Genomic DNA, 16342 nt, shown 5'->3' with positions numbered 1-16342 from the left:
AAATTTTTATGGGGATTGATTTAAGAAATTACAGAGGCTGAAAATAACCATGATATACAATCTGCAATCTGGAGACCAAGCATTGCTGATGGTATAATTCAGTGAGAATTTGAAGAGCTGAGAGTCATGGAAGGCAATAGTATAATTTTTAATATATGGCTGGAAATCGGAGAATTTGAAGGCTGAGAGTGGTGTATGGAGAATTAGTGTAAACCCTACATCTGAAGGCCCAAGAACCAGGAGCTCTAATGCTCAAGAGAAAGAAAAAATGAATGTCGCAGCCCAACAAGAGAGAGAAACAACTTATTCTTCCTCACAGTGATGAGTGCCAATATTCTTCAACCAGTCTACTGAGTCAAATGCTAATCTCTTCCAGAAACATCTGTGACGGGGGTCATGGCAAATTTTCACATCAAATTAGCCATCAGAACCAACACTGGCATTGTTTCCATATTAGTTACAGCTGAAGTTCCTATTCCTACTTATTTTTAAAATTGGGGCCAGGCAATCTGTTGAGAACTTTTCTGAAATGATCTAAAATGCTTTCATTCTAAGAGTACATGAAAGAAATAGCATCATTTCATTTTATAGACAAGAAAACTGAGCTATCCAGGTTACACAGTTAGAAAATAATGAGAATTGAAGTTCAATCCCAGGTTCAACTGAATAAAAATCCTGTATTTATATTTATAGTGTATGTTACTGCCAGTTGGGATATCTGGGAAAAGCCAATGATGTTCACTTAAGGGAGTTCTGAAGCTAAGAAAGTTGTTAAATTAACTACAGTCCTTGATTAAGTAGTAGCTACAAAGAGGAAAACAGGGAGTGACAAAGGAAGGCCACAAATGGGATGTGAATTCTGGACAGAATGAAAAGAGAGATCCAAAGGCAGCATTTGGGCCATGATACAAGAGATACTTAGCAAGAAGGAGGCTTCTGGAAGGCCAAAATCTTAATTTTTAACCTAGAAGAACACTCAGATGAATCATGCAATGATTTACCTCCTTTCCCCCAAACTTCTACCTTTGCCCCAACCTTCTATTTTCGACGGTGTCATGAAATAAGTCCTAGGAAGAGTTTAGAACCAACTTTTTTTTTTAAATATTTTATTTTATTTGTGAACATACTGTACAGAGGGGTTACAATGCATACATTTCTTACCAAGTATTGCAACCTCCTCCTTTGTTTACCCTTCACATCCCTTCCCAGCCTCCCCCCCCCCCCCCCCCCCCCCCCCCCCCGGCTCCCCGCACCGACGTTGTAAAGCTCATTTTGGACATGACAACTTGTACTTCTCATTGTTGCCAACTTTTTTTTTTTTTTTAGCAGACATTGGTCTCATTTATTTTATGTTAGAATGTTGTATAGAGTAGACAGAAAAACAAAGTTTTGTCTAGATAGGAATAAGAAAAGGATTTGTTGTCAGTATTTCATGAAACTTCTGATAAAGTTGCTTAATAAATACAAGAGAGCAAATTAAAGATTTTTCTTTCTTTCTCTCTCCTTCCTTCTCTCTCTCTCTCTCTCTCTCTCTCTCTCTCTCTCTCTCTCTCTCTTTCAAAAAAATAGAAGATACCATTCTAATGAAGAGAAAAGCATTCTTCAATCATGGCAACAAGGAAATGCCTAGACTATACATGGAAACTGTCAATGCATTTATTTTTAAGGAGGAAGAGAGAAGGGTAATGAAAGAGTTGAACTAGCATATAAGAGCCAGATGATGTCAGGCCTTGGACCAAAATTAACTTTGTAAAAATCTGGCTTGACATGACCATAGTTATATCACTCTTACAAAGAATAAGTAACTCTGTGGAATTTTTGCTAGAATTTATGACATATGTATCAGGAGATGCACATGATCATGATTAATGGAGTTAGGGATTAGGCATGACATTCCATATTGAAACTGAACTTGAGGGTGTCAATGACTTTTGTAGTAGCTTGGGATAAAAATTGTGCCTGATAAGATTTATTAGAAGGGAATGGTGACATACTGCTCAAAACAAATCATTTCCCACAACGTTGTTACTTCCCAACCTGAATGCATTGGATTGACTATTTGAATTGATTGGATTTTCTTCATGCATGGCTCCTCATGGGCTTTCCATATTCATAGGCCAACTTGGATGTATTGTGTTTGACACATTATAAACAAATGCACACAATCTGTTATGCCTTGATAAACAGTATTTTATCTTAAGCACACTATCAGCTCTTAATACTAACAACTATTATATCTCAATTCTTGGGAAATAAGACTATTATGTTGAAAATAATCACTTAAGCTAAAGCTATATCGCAGTTGCTGAGGTATCAGAACTGAAAGCAAGCTCACAGTGATATAAAATAACACACAGGTTGCCTGGTTTTCTATTGATTTCTTTTGCTAAACTTCTATTATCAGTGATATTCTGGTATTACACTTCGTAGTAGCCTTAGAAACAAACACACCTAGCCACTTATGCCATAGTAAACAGTTAATATTTTATCTTGAATGTATTATGTGCTCTTACCACCAGGTAACAACCATGTTATCAGTTCCTAGGATGTAGGTAGGACCATTGCACTTTCAGTCTGGGTTTAGGGCCTAGTGAATAGCCTTAGACCCTATGGCACAATTTTCATTAAGTTAAAGAATATAAATGGGTGAAGTGAAATCAATTGAAAAGATTGTTTTATAACACATATTAAAGTGAAAACACACATTAAGCAGTCCATCTGTCAAGCGGACACTGGTATTTAGGATGTTATCTATAGAAAAACTCTGCAGAGTTTGGGTCTTTGATTTTGCAATTATAATTCTTACTGTTGGTCATAAAGTGGTCCTGTAGGCTAAAAAGATGCTACTAAGATATTGCCAATAGTAAAATCAAGTAGAATAGTCATACTCTGCAAGATAATGCATACTTAGCAAGCAAATATCATGTGCTATTTTGGCAATCTGACTCTTTCCATATTTTTTAACCAAAGATTATCTTTTATTTTACAGCATTTCTGGTCAACATTTCCTGGGGAAATGTTAATTTAAATACAATAGTTCTAATTTCTTGATCCTAGGAGTTTTTCTATATATAATAGGCTAAAGTGTAATGTGAACATCTAAGAAAGAGTTTTTACTGTGTGACCCTATCTTTTGAACTTATCTTGTACTTATTTAGTATATAACTTCAAATCCCATAAAAGGTCACGTGTTTAGTTTCCATGTACTGTCATTATGACCAAAGAATTATATTTTAATCTCTCTCTCTCTCCCTCTCTCTCTCTCTCTTTCTCTCTCTTTTTCTCTTTGTTGTTCTGTGTGGCCATACTGAGGTTTGATCTGTCTCATACTTGTTAGACAGGCATTATACCATTTGAACCATATTCTGAGCTCTAAGTTTTCAATTTGTGTTTCAAAAATTATGTAAGAAAATTTGGCATCTTTTGTCAATCATACCAAATTAAAACTAGTAAAAATAAAATAATTTTAAATTCTCTGATAAGAGAAACAATGAAAATGCAGCCAGAGGAATTATTGGAAGCTTAATTGGAAGTTCTTGCTTAAAAGCAATGTTATAGCTATTTTATCATGGAATCCTTGATTAGATAGAGAATAAAGTGTTGTTTTTCCCGAAAGGTTTGTGTGATCTCTTTGGAAACCTCAAGGGATATGATCAAGGCATTTTAATGAGCTCTGCTTATAGTAAGAAACAAAGCACATGAAGCCGGGTACTGGTGACTCACACCTATAATCATAGCTACTCAGGAGGCTGAGATCTGAGGATTGCAGTTCAAAGCCAGCCTGGGCAGGAAAGTCTGTGAGACTCTTATCTCCAATTAACCACCAGAAAACCAGAAGTGGCGCTGTAGCTCAAGTGGTAGAGCACTAGCCTTGAGCTTAAGAGCTGAGGGACAGCGCCTAGGCCCAGAGTTCAAGCCTCACAAACAACAAGAAGGAGGAGGAGGAGGAGGAAGAAGAGGAGAAGAAGAAATAAAACATATGAGCAATAATTATTAAATTAAATAATAATTAAATAAGTAAAATACAATAATTAAATTCTTTAACAAAGGCCTGCAGCATGCAAATATACATAACACAGCTAGGAAACAGGCCAGAGAGGAAAGAAAGAACAAAAACAATACCAACAAACCAATTCAGTTCCAATGGAGAGCTGAATCGGGACACCATGATGATCAGAGAGGAGCCAGGAGAAAGGACACAGTATACGATCACGGAGAGTAGTGTGGCATGGTGTAATGGTGCCTATGCTCATCAGGGCCTAAATGGCGTTTGGGCAGGTAGCAGGGTCATAGGACATTCCCAGTTCCTGGCACTGGACTGACAGGTCCACTAACCTATCAGCCACATGCCCAGCCCTGTCTCCAGGGATCCAGGTATGCTTATCACCTGAGTTGGGTGAGGGGCATCACCTTCCCCTCCCCCCCATGAAAACAAGTTAACAGCTGCATTTCTCTGAAGCAGAGCCCTACTAGCTCATCTTAAGCTAGGCATCTTCATTTCAAAGAATGCCTTGTTTTACCTCTAAGTCTTGAAGCTGGGTGGTCAGTTCCCCATCTTCTGCCTAGGCACCAAGATGGCTGTAAGAAATTATTTACACTCAGCTTCCTCACTTCAATGGCAATAGATTGACTATATCTTTTTAAAAAAATACGTTTATTCCCAGATGCCCTACAATAGATGAATGGATTCAAACGATGTGGTACCTATACACAAAGAAATTTTATACGGCAAATAGAAAGAATAATGTCATTTGCAGGGAAATGGATTGGCTTAAAACAAATGATGTTAAGTGAGGTATCCCAAGCTCAGAGAGACAAACAGCACGCTTTTGCTCATATGTGGAAGCTAGATCTAATATATACTGGAATGTGGTAAATTATACAGGACTCTAGCCATTCACACACAGTGAAACCAAAGTAGGATTTTCTTTGGATAGGAACACAAAAGCACAATGCCTATGTGCATCTGATTATATACAGTAAGCAAGACATCCATTTAGCAGATAAATATCCATTTAGCAGAAAGCTTACTTTTACACATTAGAGGCTGTTGTGTGAATGCTTATGACACCTAGTGGTGAAAAACTTGGAAATGGGCTCTTCAAGGAACAGGAAGTGGGAATGGCTTGACAGAAAAGTCTATATATATATATATATATATATATATATAAGTAAGAACTCTTTCTACAAAATAGCCAAAAACAGCTTGTCCATAAAGATGCATAGAGAATGGTGTCATATTTAAGAAGTAATAATTAGAAGGAAACAGAACAAACAAAGGGTGCAGTGACTCTTACAGGCCAAAGGAGTCTAAGTAATGGAGGAACATTTATCTACAGATAATAAGAAGAAACTTCACTCAGGTATGTTTTTGTCATCCAGCTAAAGAAACCAATCAGTCAAGAACCCTGTGATTTACCACAATTCAGTTCAAGCCCGCAACATGTTCAAGGCAAACAAGCCAAGGAGACCGAAGCGACCCACTGCATCAGCATCTTTCCATTTCCCATGTGCTGACACAGTCTTAGAAAAAAAAATTCAGGAAAGACCAAGAATGCATTCTTCAGGCAACTAGAGAAACACTGAAACTGTAGCATGGTGTTTGTTTTAAAAGTAAACTCTTAAATCATTTATGATAAATCTAATTTCCCAAATCTCTGAAGAAAAGGGTTGTAGATCTATTTAAATAAAAACAATAGATTATCTCATCTGTTGGAAAACAGTAAGAACCAAAAGACTATTAATAATAAAATATGCTGGGCACCAGTGGCTCATACCTGTAATCCTAGCTACTCAGGAGGCTGAGATCTGAGGATCACAGTTCAAAGCCAGCCTGGGCAGAAAAGTCTATGAGACTCTTATCTCCAATAAACCACTCAGAAAACTAGAAGTGGTGCTGTGGCAAGTGGTAGAGTGCTCACCTTGAGCTGAAGAGCTGAGGGACAGCACCTAGGCCCAGTTCAAGCCCCAAGACTGACAAAAATAAACAACAAACAAAAAGATAAAAGCCAGCTATAGTGACTCACACCTATATTCCTAGCTACTTAGGAAGCAGAGATCTAGAGGATGACATGAGACCTTTATCTCAACCAATTAGCCAGGTGTGGTCCCAACTATAAGGGAGGCCAGAGATAGAAGAATTGTGGTCCAGACCAAGCAAACACCAATAGTCTATCTAAAAAAATAATCTAAAGCAGAAAGGGACTGGAGTCATAGGTCAAGTGGTAGAATGCCTGTCTTAGCAAGTGGAATGTTCTCAATTCAAAATCCCAGTTGGTACCTATTCATAAGAGAATGGAAAGACTTTGAAAAATTAAGCAAAGAAAGCCAGACCCCAAAAAACACAGGTTGCATGGTTTCTCTCATTTGTAGTAACTAGATTGTGCCTATAAATCTACAAGTAAACACTGAATGGTAAGTAAGGGGTTAGAAATGAATTAACTGAAGTATAATAGAATCTATAGAGAGATAAAAATAGTATAATTCTTTTTAAAGACTACGTCAAAGCCAACAAACTAAGTACCAGGAAATGAGTACTTGCAAGACGGGAGGGTGGGGCCAAGGGGAGAGAGAAAGAAGAATGAAGGGGAAAGGGGGAAGGGGTGCAGACAAGAATTCATTGTATATACCACAGAACTGAGAAATACAAGAGAAGAGGTGGATCAAAGCAGGGTGAAGATGTTGAAGTGATGATCAGATCAGACCAGATCAAATGCATTGTACACAAATGACTTTGTTAAATGGCAAAAAATTAATATATAATCTAAAATTAAGGTATGTAAGGGAAGGGATGGGTTGGGAGGAAGGAGTAAGAATGTTGAAAGGAGTGACATTGATCAAGAGCCACTGTATTCATAAACCACTTTGATGAACGGCAACTCCTCTGTACAACTACTTAAAGATAATAGAAATATTTTTAAAAGAGTACCACTCAAATAAATAAACAAACTAATGAGATTTGTAAAGACTGAGTGGAATGGAAAAATATAATACTCTGGAAAGAGAAGTGATAAACTCCGCTGCTACCAAGCACAGGGCTTTTAATGATATTGTTAGAGGTAGTTCTGATGATCATGTTTGTTCTTGCCCAACCTTTCAGCAGTCCCTAGTGAGATTCATTCTAGAAACTTTGTAAAGTTGCAGGTCTAATGGTTTGCAGTGTACTTCCCTACAAGCACTTAATATTCCATTCTTTAAAACTATTTAAATATTCTAGACCATCTGTCACTCTTAGCAACATTTGTCTTACAAGTTACAGGGATGATGCAAGATGCAAGACGTGTAAGTAACATCCTTCTGAGTGCAAGGCGTTAAACACTTTGGCACATGTTTTACTTTTGAAGGTATTAGCATTGACACACTTACTTAGTTACACTCAAAGGTTATTTTTTATTTTAGCTTATATTATTGTTCTTCTTGATGATTGCAAATAGGCCAAAATTGGGTGATGTGGAAATTCTTTCCAGACAATGAGGATTGTCTTGGAATTGAACTGTTTTTTTTAAATTTAATACGTTTTTATTGTAACAATACAGGGTTACAGTTACATGAGTACATGAGCAAGGTAATGAGTACCTTTCCTATCAAGCATTGTTACCTCCTCCTTTCTTTTTCCTCTACCATCCCTTCCCTCCCACCTCCACAACTACTCCTCCCCCTGCTTAAATTGTAAAGTTCGTTTTTCAACACAATGACTTGTACATCTCATTGTTGCAATGGGTCAACCTGTATCCCTATTTAAGCATTTTGTTCTTCCCCTTCCCCTCCCCAAATTAGAGAAGTGTATATACAAGATGCAGGGCACTGATATCAAATACAATGAAAACAGGGGTTATACCATGGGGGAGAAACATACAAAGAAACAAAAAGATCACATGGTACATTATAAATATGTTAGAAACAATAGCAAGAAAGAGAAAAAGCACTTGTGTCCCTGTCTTGAGGTTCATTTCACTTAACATCATCTTATCTGGTCATATGTACATAGCTTTTGACCTTTTCTGCTTGTCCAGACATATACTAGTTATTGCAAATAAGGGAAACCATGGGACCTATGTTTCTTTGGGCCTGGCTTACTTCACTTAATATAATTTTGCCCAAGTCTTTGAACTGGTTTTGTGATCAGAGAATTTATTTCCTATAACTTTGGGACTGAAGACGTTTAGGAGTAAGCTGCTATGAAAAAAAAAAAAAGCTTCTAGAAAAAGGAAGAAAAAAAGAAGAAATAAAAAGAAAATAATTTTTTCAGAATCCAAATACTGAAAAAACTTATAGGAATTAAGAGAAAGCAAAACACATTCTGGAATCAAAGTTTTCTTGAGACTTTTCATACACAAGCCCTGTTCTTTAGGTGAGGAGACAGGTTCTAGGAAGACTACACCTTCTGAGTATTGTTGAGCTGTCATCATCTTCTTGTTGTTATTGTTGTTATTTGTTTGTTTGTGTGTGTAGGGGGTAAATCTGTCTATATAGTTTAGGCTGGCATTGAACTCAACATCCACCTACTTAGCCCTACCCAGTGCAAGGACTACAGGTATGCACCCCTAATACCTGGATAATCACATACATTTTCCCCTTGTTTGCCTTATAAAATTATTTTACTAGATGATATCTAATATTCTCTTCAGCTTCAGAACTTGGATTTTTAAAGTAATTTATTATGTTTACTTTTTCTTGTTTTAGTTTTCTTACTAATTATGCTTCTCAATTTCTCAACTCAGTCCCCTTTGAGATATGAACCAAGAAGAAAAACAGGAAACCAGAACTGATACCTGTTTTCTTACTGTTATAAACACAGAAAAATAGGAAGTTACACCAACAGACGATCTTAGGAAAGAACGTGTTATTATTTCATGAAAGAAAACAAATATCTCATTTAACTTGGGAAGAGAGCATATAGCATCAGTTTTATGGTAGTATGTATAATAATTGCTTTATGATGCTTTAAATTATTATTGGTTTGAAAGTTAAAGATTGATAATTGTGGGTTTTGAAGTGAGAGGAAAGCACACTTCCTAACTTAAGGAACCACAAAGCTAAAAATTTGTTTTTAACAATTCTACACATTCCGGAGACATTAAAATACTTGATCTAAGGTTGACTTCTCTTTGTGGAAGAATTCGTTCCAGCCTTGAAAGTCTAACATTCTGCATTTATTTTTCTTTGTTTGTTTTTTTTAAAATCAATGAACTTTCCAAGTCCCTCCACTCAATGCTTGGGTTTGTTTCACTTTCAATATGAACTAATGAAAATGAGAATGGTGAAAAGATTTAAGAATCAAGAAAATTTCTAGTTCTACCATTTTTCAATTTACCTGGTCAGGCAGGTATTGGTGGCTCACACCTGTAATCCTAGCTACTCAGACTAGAGTAGCTACAGACTGAGTTCTGAGGATCTTAGTTCCGTGTCTACACAGGCAGAAGAGTCTAGGAGATTTCGTCTCTAATTAAACAGCAAAAATAGCTAGGCTGGATGTGTGGCTCAAGTGATAGAAGGCCAGCCAGAAGCAAAAGAGAGCCAACTGAGAACTTAAGACCCTGAGTTTAAGCCCCATGATTGGCACAAAAAGAAAAAAAGAAAAAAAAGTTTGCCTGGTAAAGAAATAATGAAGAAGGAGCAAGAAGTAAGAAACAAGAGTATAGGCAGACAAGTACTAGCATCTGTATACACACACACACACACACACACACACACACAAAGTCATCATTTTTTGAAAAAAGATTCTTTTTGCACTCTGGTCTCTTTCAGTGCTCCTTTATATTCAAAAGACTCCCTCACTGGACATTTAAGCAACTTGCCCATGGTGTGGGTTTGTATATTTACAGTGGCACTTCTCCAGGAAGTGCTAAAGTAAACCTTGCTGTGGAGAATTTCCTGCATTGAGGAACACTTATTTCTGTGTTATTTATTTAACCTATAAACTGAAGTGTGAGTGCACCTGCCATGCTCATATCTCCCAGGGTTCCTGCTGCCCTGGACCAGGGGACAACTCAATATAAAAGGACTCAAAATAGCAGGGTGCTGCTCCAGACCTCATTTGTCAGGGTCCTTTTCCCAAACAAAATGAAAAAAGTCCTCATGTGTCTCTAATGTCTCCAAGCTATTTCTTCTATAAGTCATAAAGAAATTTTTAAAGGCAGTAAAAAGGTGGTATGTCAGAAAGAAATAGGATATAAAAAACCATTAAAGAACTGCGACCTTCCCTTTTTAGTTAAATTTTTAACATTATCTTGCCTTTGTTGACAATGATTTCAGAGCGTAGTTCTGACTAGCAGAGAATGGCACAAATTTTAAATATTGAAACTCGATATGCTATATGCTAATATATGAATTCTATTCAAAATTGTTCTTGCATTTGTTTCAAAAACATATTCCCTTGTCACCCTAATGCCTTATTAATGTAGAGCAAGGAGGATGTCTAACCTAATAAGAGTTGCCTAAAACCAGTACCAGTATATAACAGTGCTGTCAATCATACCCCGTAATCCTCACCGTCTTCTCAGTGAGCAAGAACCTGACTCTACCTGACTTGATACTAGACTGCGTCCTTTTTTTGGGGGGGGGGGGGCTTCCGGTCATGGAGCCTGAACTCTGGGCCTGGGTGCTGTCCCTCAGCTCTTCAGCTCAAGGCTAGTGCTCTACCACTTGAGCCACAGCACCACTTCCGGTTTTTTTCTTTTTGCTTATGTGGTGCTGAAGAATCGAACCCACGGCCTCATGCATGCAAGGCAAGCGCTCTACCACTGAGCCACCTTCCCAGCCCCTAGACTGTGTCCTTTTGTCAACTTCCTTACCATCAAATGTATCACCTAACCAACAGGCATGACTACCCTGAGCAAAGGGGCCATGTAATTCTAGCTATTTGGAGGCAGAACTAGGGAAAATCATGGTTCAGGTTCAGCTGGGGCAAAAAAAAAGGTTTCAAGATCCCCATCTCAAACAGTAGGTAGATGAGTGGTCCCTGTCATCCTTCCTTCCTGGTAAGTATAAGTAGGAGTCCCTGCACACCCAGGCAGAAAGTAAAACATTATTTGAAAATAACCAGTGCCCAGTGGGGTGCTTACCCCAGTAATCTTAGCTACTCAGGAAGCTGAGATCTGACATTTGGTTTGCAGCCAGCCTAGGAAAACAAATCCATGATACTGTTATCTCAAATTAGCTACCAAAACCGCAGGAAGTAGAGCTATGGCTCAAGTGCTAGAGCCAAAAAGCTCAGGACAGCACCCAGACCCTAAGCTCAAACCCTAAGACAGGCACAAAAATAAATATGCACATAAATAAATAACCAGTGTCCAAAAGAACACGAGGTATGGCTCAGTGTAAGAGTGCTCACCTAGCAAGTGTGAGGCCCTATGTTCAAACTTCAGTGCCACTAAAACAAAATCCCTGGCATAGATATTCGAATTATCCACACTTGGATTCATGTCATCACTGGAGTTATCGGATACAATACAGGGCCCTGTGTCCAATTTTGAAATCTGAAACACACTGAATCAACTTAAGTGTAAATATATCCCAAATACTGTGTGCGCCAGTTACAAAAACAGTGATTATTTGAACTCAAATGGAGCTGGGAGCTCTATGTTTTTATTTGTCTAGAGAGCAAACCTCACTCTTTATCTCAAGATTTATTTTGTTGTTACCCGAGGTCAGTGAGTGAATACCCGAGAAGGAGCCCAACAAGAATGAGCTATCTAGACATGCCCGGCTCTCACGGGGGAACTCAGCACTGTGACAAGACCTCAGGCTTGTCCCAATCTGCAGCCAGGGAACTGGGATTCCTATTTCCACCTGGCACCTAGAAACACTGGTAGGGAAAAGAGAACAAGTGTCTCATTCCCCTTGTGTGCAAGTGAATGGCACTGGGAGTCCATCCAATGATGGTTTTCTCATGAAAAGCCACAGATGCCAACTACAAAAAAGCACACCACCGATAAGAGCCAAGGCCCTTGCCAAAGGGAAAGGAAGGAGGTCCCTGGAAATAAGGAACAGCTGTCTCCATTCCTGCTTCTGCTTCTTAAACCTGTACATTATTCCCATTGAACATTCGACGGTACCTAAGAGATGTCGTTTCGTTGTTGTTGTTGCTGTGGTTGTTTAAGTGCTGTAGTTTTATTCTAGTTACAACATCCTAAACAACAGTGTTCTAGATCTTGACCTGCAAGCTAGGAATATTTTTTCTGTGCTCTATTAGACCAGAAGTTTTTTTTTCCTTTCTGATTCCTCAGAAGTATTTTATTTTTTAATTTCTTTTAATTTATTGTCTTCAGCTCAAGGCTAGTGCTCTTTGAGTCACACCACTTTGAGTCACAGCGCCACTTCCAGTTTTCTGGTGGTAAACTGGAGATAAGAGTCACAGACTTTCCTGCCCGGGTTGGCTTTGAACCATGATCCTCAGATCTCAGCCTTCTGAGTAGATAGGATTGCAGGAGTGAGCCACCGGTGCCCGGCTTGTTTTATTATTAAGTAGCTGCACAAAAATCCAACATGTCGGTTTGTATCTTATCAATGCATCCTATCAGTATTGCCTCTTTCATCATTCTCTCCCATCTTCCCCAACCCTACCCATCCCCTTATTATCTGGCTCTATTTTTATATGTATTAAATATTATGACTGCATTTTCCCACCCTTTCTTTCTTCATTTGCCTGACCTTCACTCCCCTTCATTCCCTCCTCCTCCAACATGTGTTCCAGCTTCTAGGTGCTAGAAGTTTTTGGTATAGGGGTTTCACCAAGGACTTCACTGTCTTGCAATGCATACCATACATACACATACCACTCCTGTGGCCAGAGGTCCTGTTATCAGCAGATCAGACACTCTGACAGATCTTCAAGTAGTGATATTGGCTAAGAACCAGCAGCACAAAAAGAAAAGTGCCTGTATGCAATGCATCCATCTGGCTAGGATGAATTAAGCCATGCATCCCTTGGAGGAAGGGCAGGAGGAGCCCTGCTCTGCACACTTATGTGCACTTGCTCTAACACTGAGCTGCCAGAATTTGGTCTGCCTACTGCTGCATGACAAATCACCCCATACTATGGTGAAACAGCAATCATTTTGTTATCTCTCAAGGTTTCTGTGGGTCAAGAGTTCCCCAGAGCTCTACAAGGCTATTGGGACTGAATTCCCCAGCAGCAAACCTTGAGGCAAGAATTTTTTTTTTTTGGAAACAATTTGTTAGAGGAAGTATTGAGAGAAGAGAGAGTTTTAAAGATAGTGAGAGTATGGTAAGCTGGGATGGGATCTAGGGAAGGGAAAGGTGTGTGATTTTAGACAGAGTTTGTAGAGAGAAGGCTTGAGCTTAATCTGGGATAACTTGAGTGCTAGTGATTTTTCAAAGTTATTGCAAGGGACCTGAGCTTGTTTGCCACCATGGACGTGGGAGGGATGGGCAGAGGTAAATTTCAGTCACACTGACTCCATGGGCACAATTCTAGAGCCCACTCAGAACTGCTTTGCAGCCTTGGCTTCTTGATTCATAAAATGGAAATAATACTTATATCTGCCTCATTTTCAGAATTAAGTAAAATCACTCATATAAATTATTCATATAAAATTACTCAGTATTACAAATTATGATTTGGACCAGAAAGTATCCGAAATATGCTCTTGGTTTCATTTCTTCTAAATTATACCCAGCAAATATCTTAATTGCATACTGATAAATTTCCTTAAGAGGCAAAGGCAAAAGTGAGGTCTAGGAACATGTGAGTGGGTCTGGACATGGACAATATTGTAACTCTAGTAGGTTTCAAAGAAGTCTGTTTAGATGCCAGCATCTCTGTGTTCTCAGTAAATACTGAACACAGGAAGTTTTAGGTCAGCCTTATGCAGACATGCTTTCTGCTTGTCTCTTGGAATATGCTATTGTTTCTGTTGTTGGCTAAACGTTGGCAACAGAATCAACCAATAATTATTTTATCACAATGGTAGGAATGTTATTATATCACACCTGCATAGGTATATCTTTAAAAGTAGCTTTCTTATTTATAAATATTTATAAGAAAGGGCTGGGAAGGTGGCTCAGTGGTAAAGCACTTGCCTTGCATGCCTGAGGCCCTGGGTTCGATTCCTCAGCACCACACAAGCAAAAAGAAGAAAGCCAGAAGTGGCGCTGTGGCTCAAGTGGTAGGGTGCTAGCCTTGAGCTGAAGAGCTGAGGGACAGTGCCCAGGCCCAGAGTTCAGGCCCCACAACCGGACTCCCCCCAAAAATAAAATAAATAAATAAATAAATAAATATTTATAAGAAAATATGGATAAGTTCATATTGTATGACAATCCATTTTATAACATGGATTTTAAATTATTAAGAATCTATTCTGTACTTGAAAATTGCTAAAAGAATAGATGTTAAACATTAGCACCCTGGCCAGCCAGCATTAAAGAGATGATCAAGGCCAGATTGGGGTACCTTGCAAGAGCTGAGTAAGAAAAAAATATTATTACCTTCTTCCTTAAATGAGTGCTTGATCTAACGTATACAATATTTAGCTAGTTAAATTCTTCCATGGGACTGGCTATATCAGAACTTCATACTGAGAACTACAAATATGCGACATTTGTCATGTGAAGGAAAGAAGGAAGGAAGGATTAACTTTTTGATGTATTAATAACAAGGTAGCATTATTGAGTAATGGTAAAAAGTAAGAGTAAGAGGTGGGACCTAGAAGGAAGTAGCAAAAGGGTGAGTCTTTGGGGGCTGTCTCTTGCCCTGGGCCTTTCCTGTATTTCCTTCTTGCTGCTGCTTGTCTTCCAGGAGCTGAGTGTTCTCTGCCTCAGGCTTCCTCTACTATGATGCTCTGCCTTACCTCAGGCCCAGCCCAGAGACGATGGAGTTGGCTATGATAAACAGAAACCTCCATAATTGTTAGCTAAAATAAATCTTTGTCCCTTTCCAAGTTGTTTATGTCAGGCATTGTGCCATAATGACACAAAGCTAATTGGAGCTGAGGCAGCAGGGGGCTAGGGGAGAGGTGGATGGGAAATTACATACCTGTACAATCTATTATCTACATGTTCCAAATCACAAAAGCCCTGACGACTGATTTCCAATGCTCCATAAGTTAATGCACAACCAAATGAGACTTGAATTCACTTGACACCAAAGCCTGAGGTATCAAATAAATTCCCTATCACTAAAGCTTGAAGAAGATACATAGATGTAGATATAGATATATAGATATATATTCATTCTTTCTTTATCCCATTTATTGTGAAGATACACAGTTATACATTATATATACACAATTGTATATTCACAATATATATACATATATATTGTGAAGATACACAGATATAGTAATATGTGGATTACACATTGCAGATTAGATCTAAGTCTAAATAAAAAAGTAATTTATTCTTCCTATTGACCTTATACCTACAACCAAAAGGTAATTTTATGCAACAGTTGTAGTGCAACTTTGTTTTCACTGGAACATATACTATAAGATCAGATGTTGAGTTTTTCCACTCATGGCACTCAAAACATTTTGGATATGGGAGCCTTTCAGATGCTCATCTTGATAGTTTTGACCTGTGCTAACAGTCTTAGTTGCAAAACAAATTCTGAGTTCCAAAATATGTTTTGATCCAATGTAATGAGATGTGATTCTCTTTCTTTTTTGTTTTTTGTTTTGGGTCTGGTCATGGGGCCTGAACTCTGGGCCTGGGCGCTGTCCCTCAGCAGTTCAGTTCAAAGTTAGCGCTCTACCACTTGAGCCACAGCACCACTTCCGGCTTTTTTTCTTTTTGCTTATGTGGTGCTGAAGAATCGAACCCGGGGCCTCAGGCATGCAAGGCAAGCGCTCTACCACTGAGCCACCTTCCCAGCCCAATGTGATTCTCTTTCTTTTACTATGGCTTTGCTACTTTCAAAAAACTCTTTAGTGACTTCCCAGTGAACTCTTGAATAGCTCATGTCAAAGACATTGAGATGGTTGAAATGACAAAGAAAGTCTACTTTTAGAAATGATCAAACTGTAACTTCTCTGTATATCACCTTTATAATAAAGAGAAAGAAAGAAATGATCAATGACCTAACACAGGATTCAAACAATCAAATCAGTAAAATAAAGGAGTCAGTTCAAGACTTGGATGAGCCGGGCGCTGGTGGCTCACGCCTGTAATCCTAGCTACTCAGGAGGCTGAGATCTGAGGATCGTGGTTCAAAGCCAGCCCGGGCAGGAGAGACTGTGAGACTCCTATCTCCAATAAACCACCAGAAAACCGGAAGTGGCGCTGTAGCTCAAGTGGTAGAGCGCTCGCCTTGAGCTGAAGAGCTGAGGGACAGCGCCCAGGCCCAGAGTTCAAGCCCCACGGCCGACCAAAAAAAAAAAAAGAC

This window comes from Dipodomys spectabilis, unplaced genomic scaffold, assembly GCF_019054845.1.
Source record: "Dipodomys spectabilis isolate Male_0828 unplaced genomic scaffold, ASM1905484v1 ptg000063l, whole genome shotgun sequence".
Lineage (NCBI taxonomy): Eukaryota > Metazoa > Chordata > Mammalia > Rodentia > Heteromyidae > Dipodomys > Dipodomys spectabilis.
Note: the sequence above shows the minus strand (reverse complement) of the source record.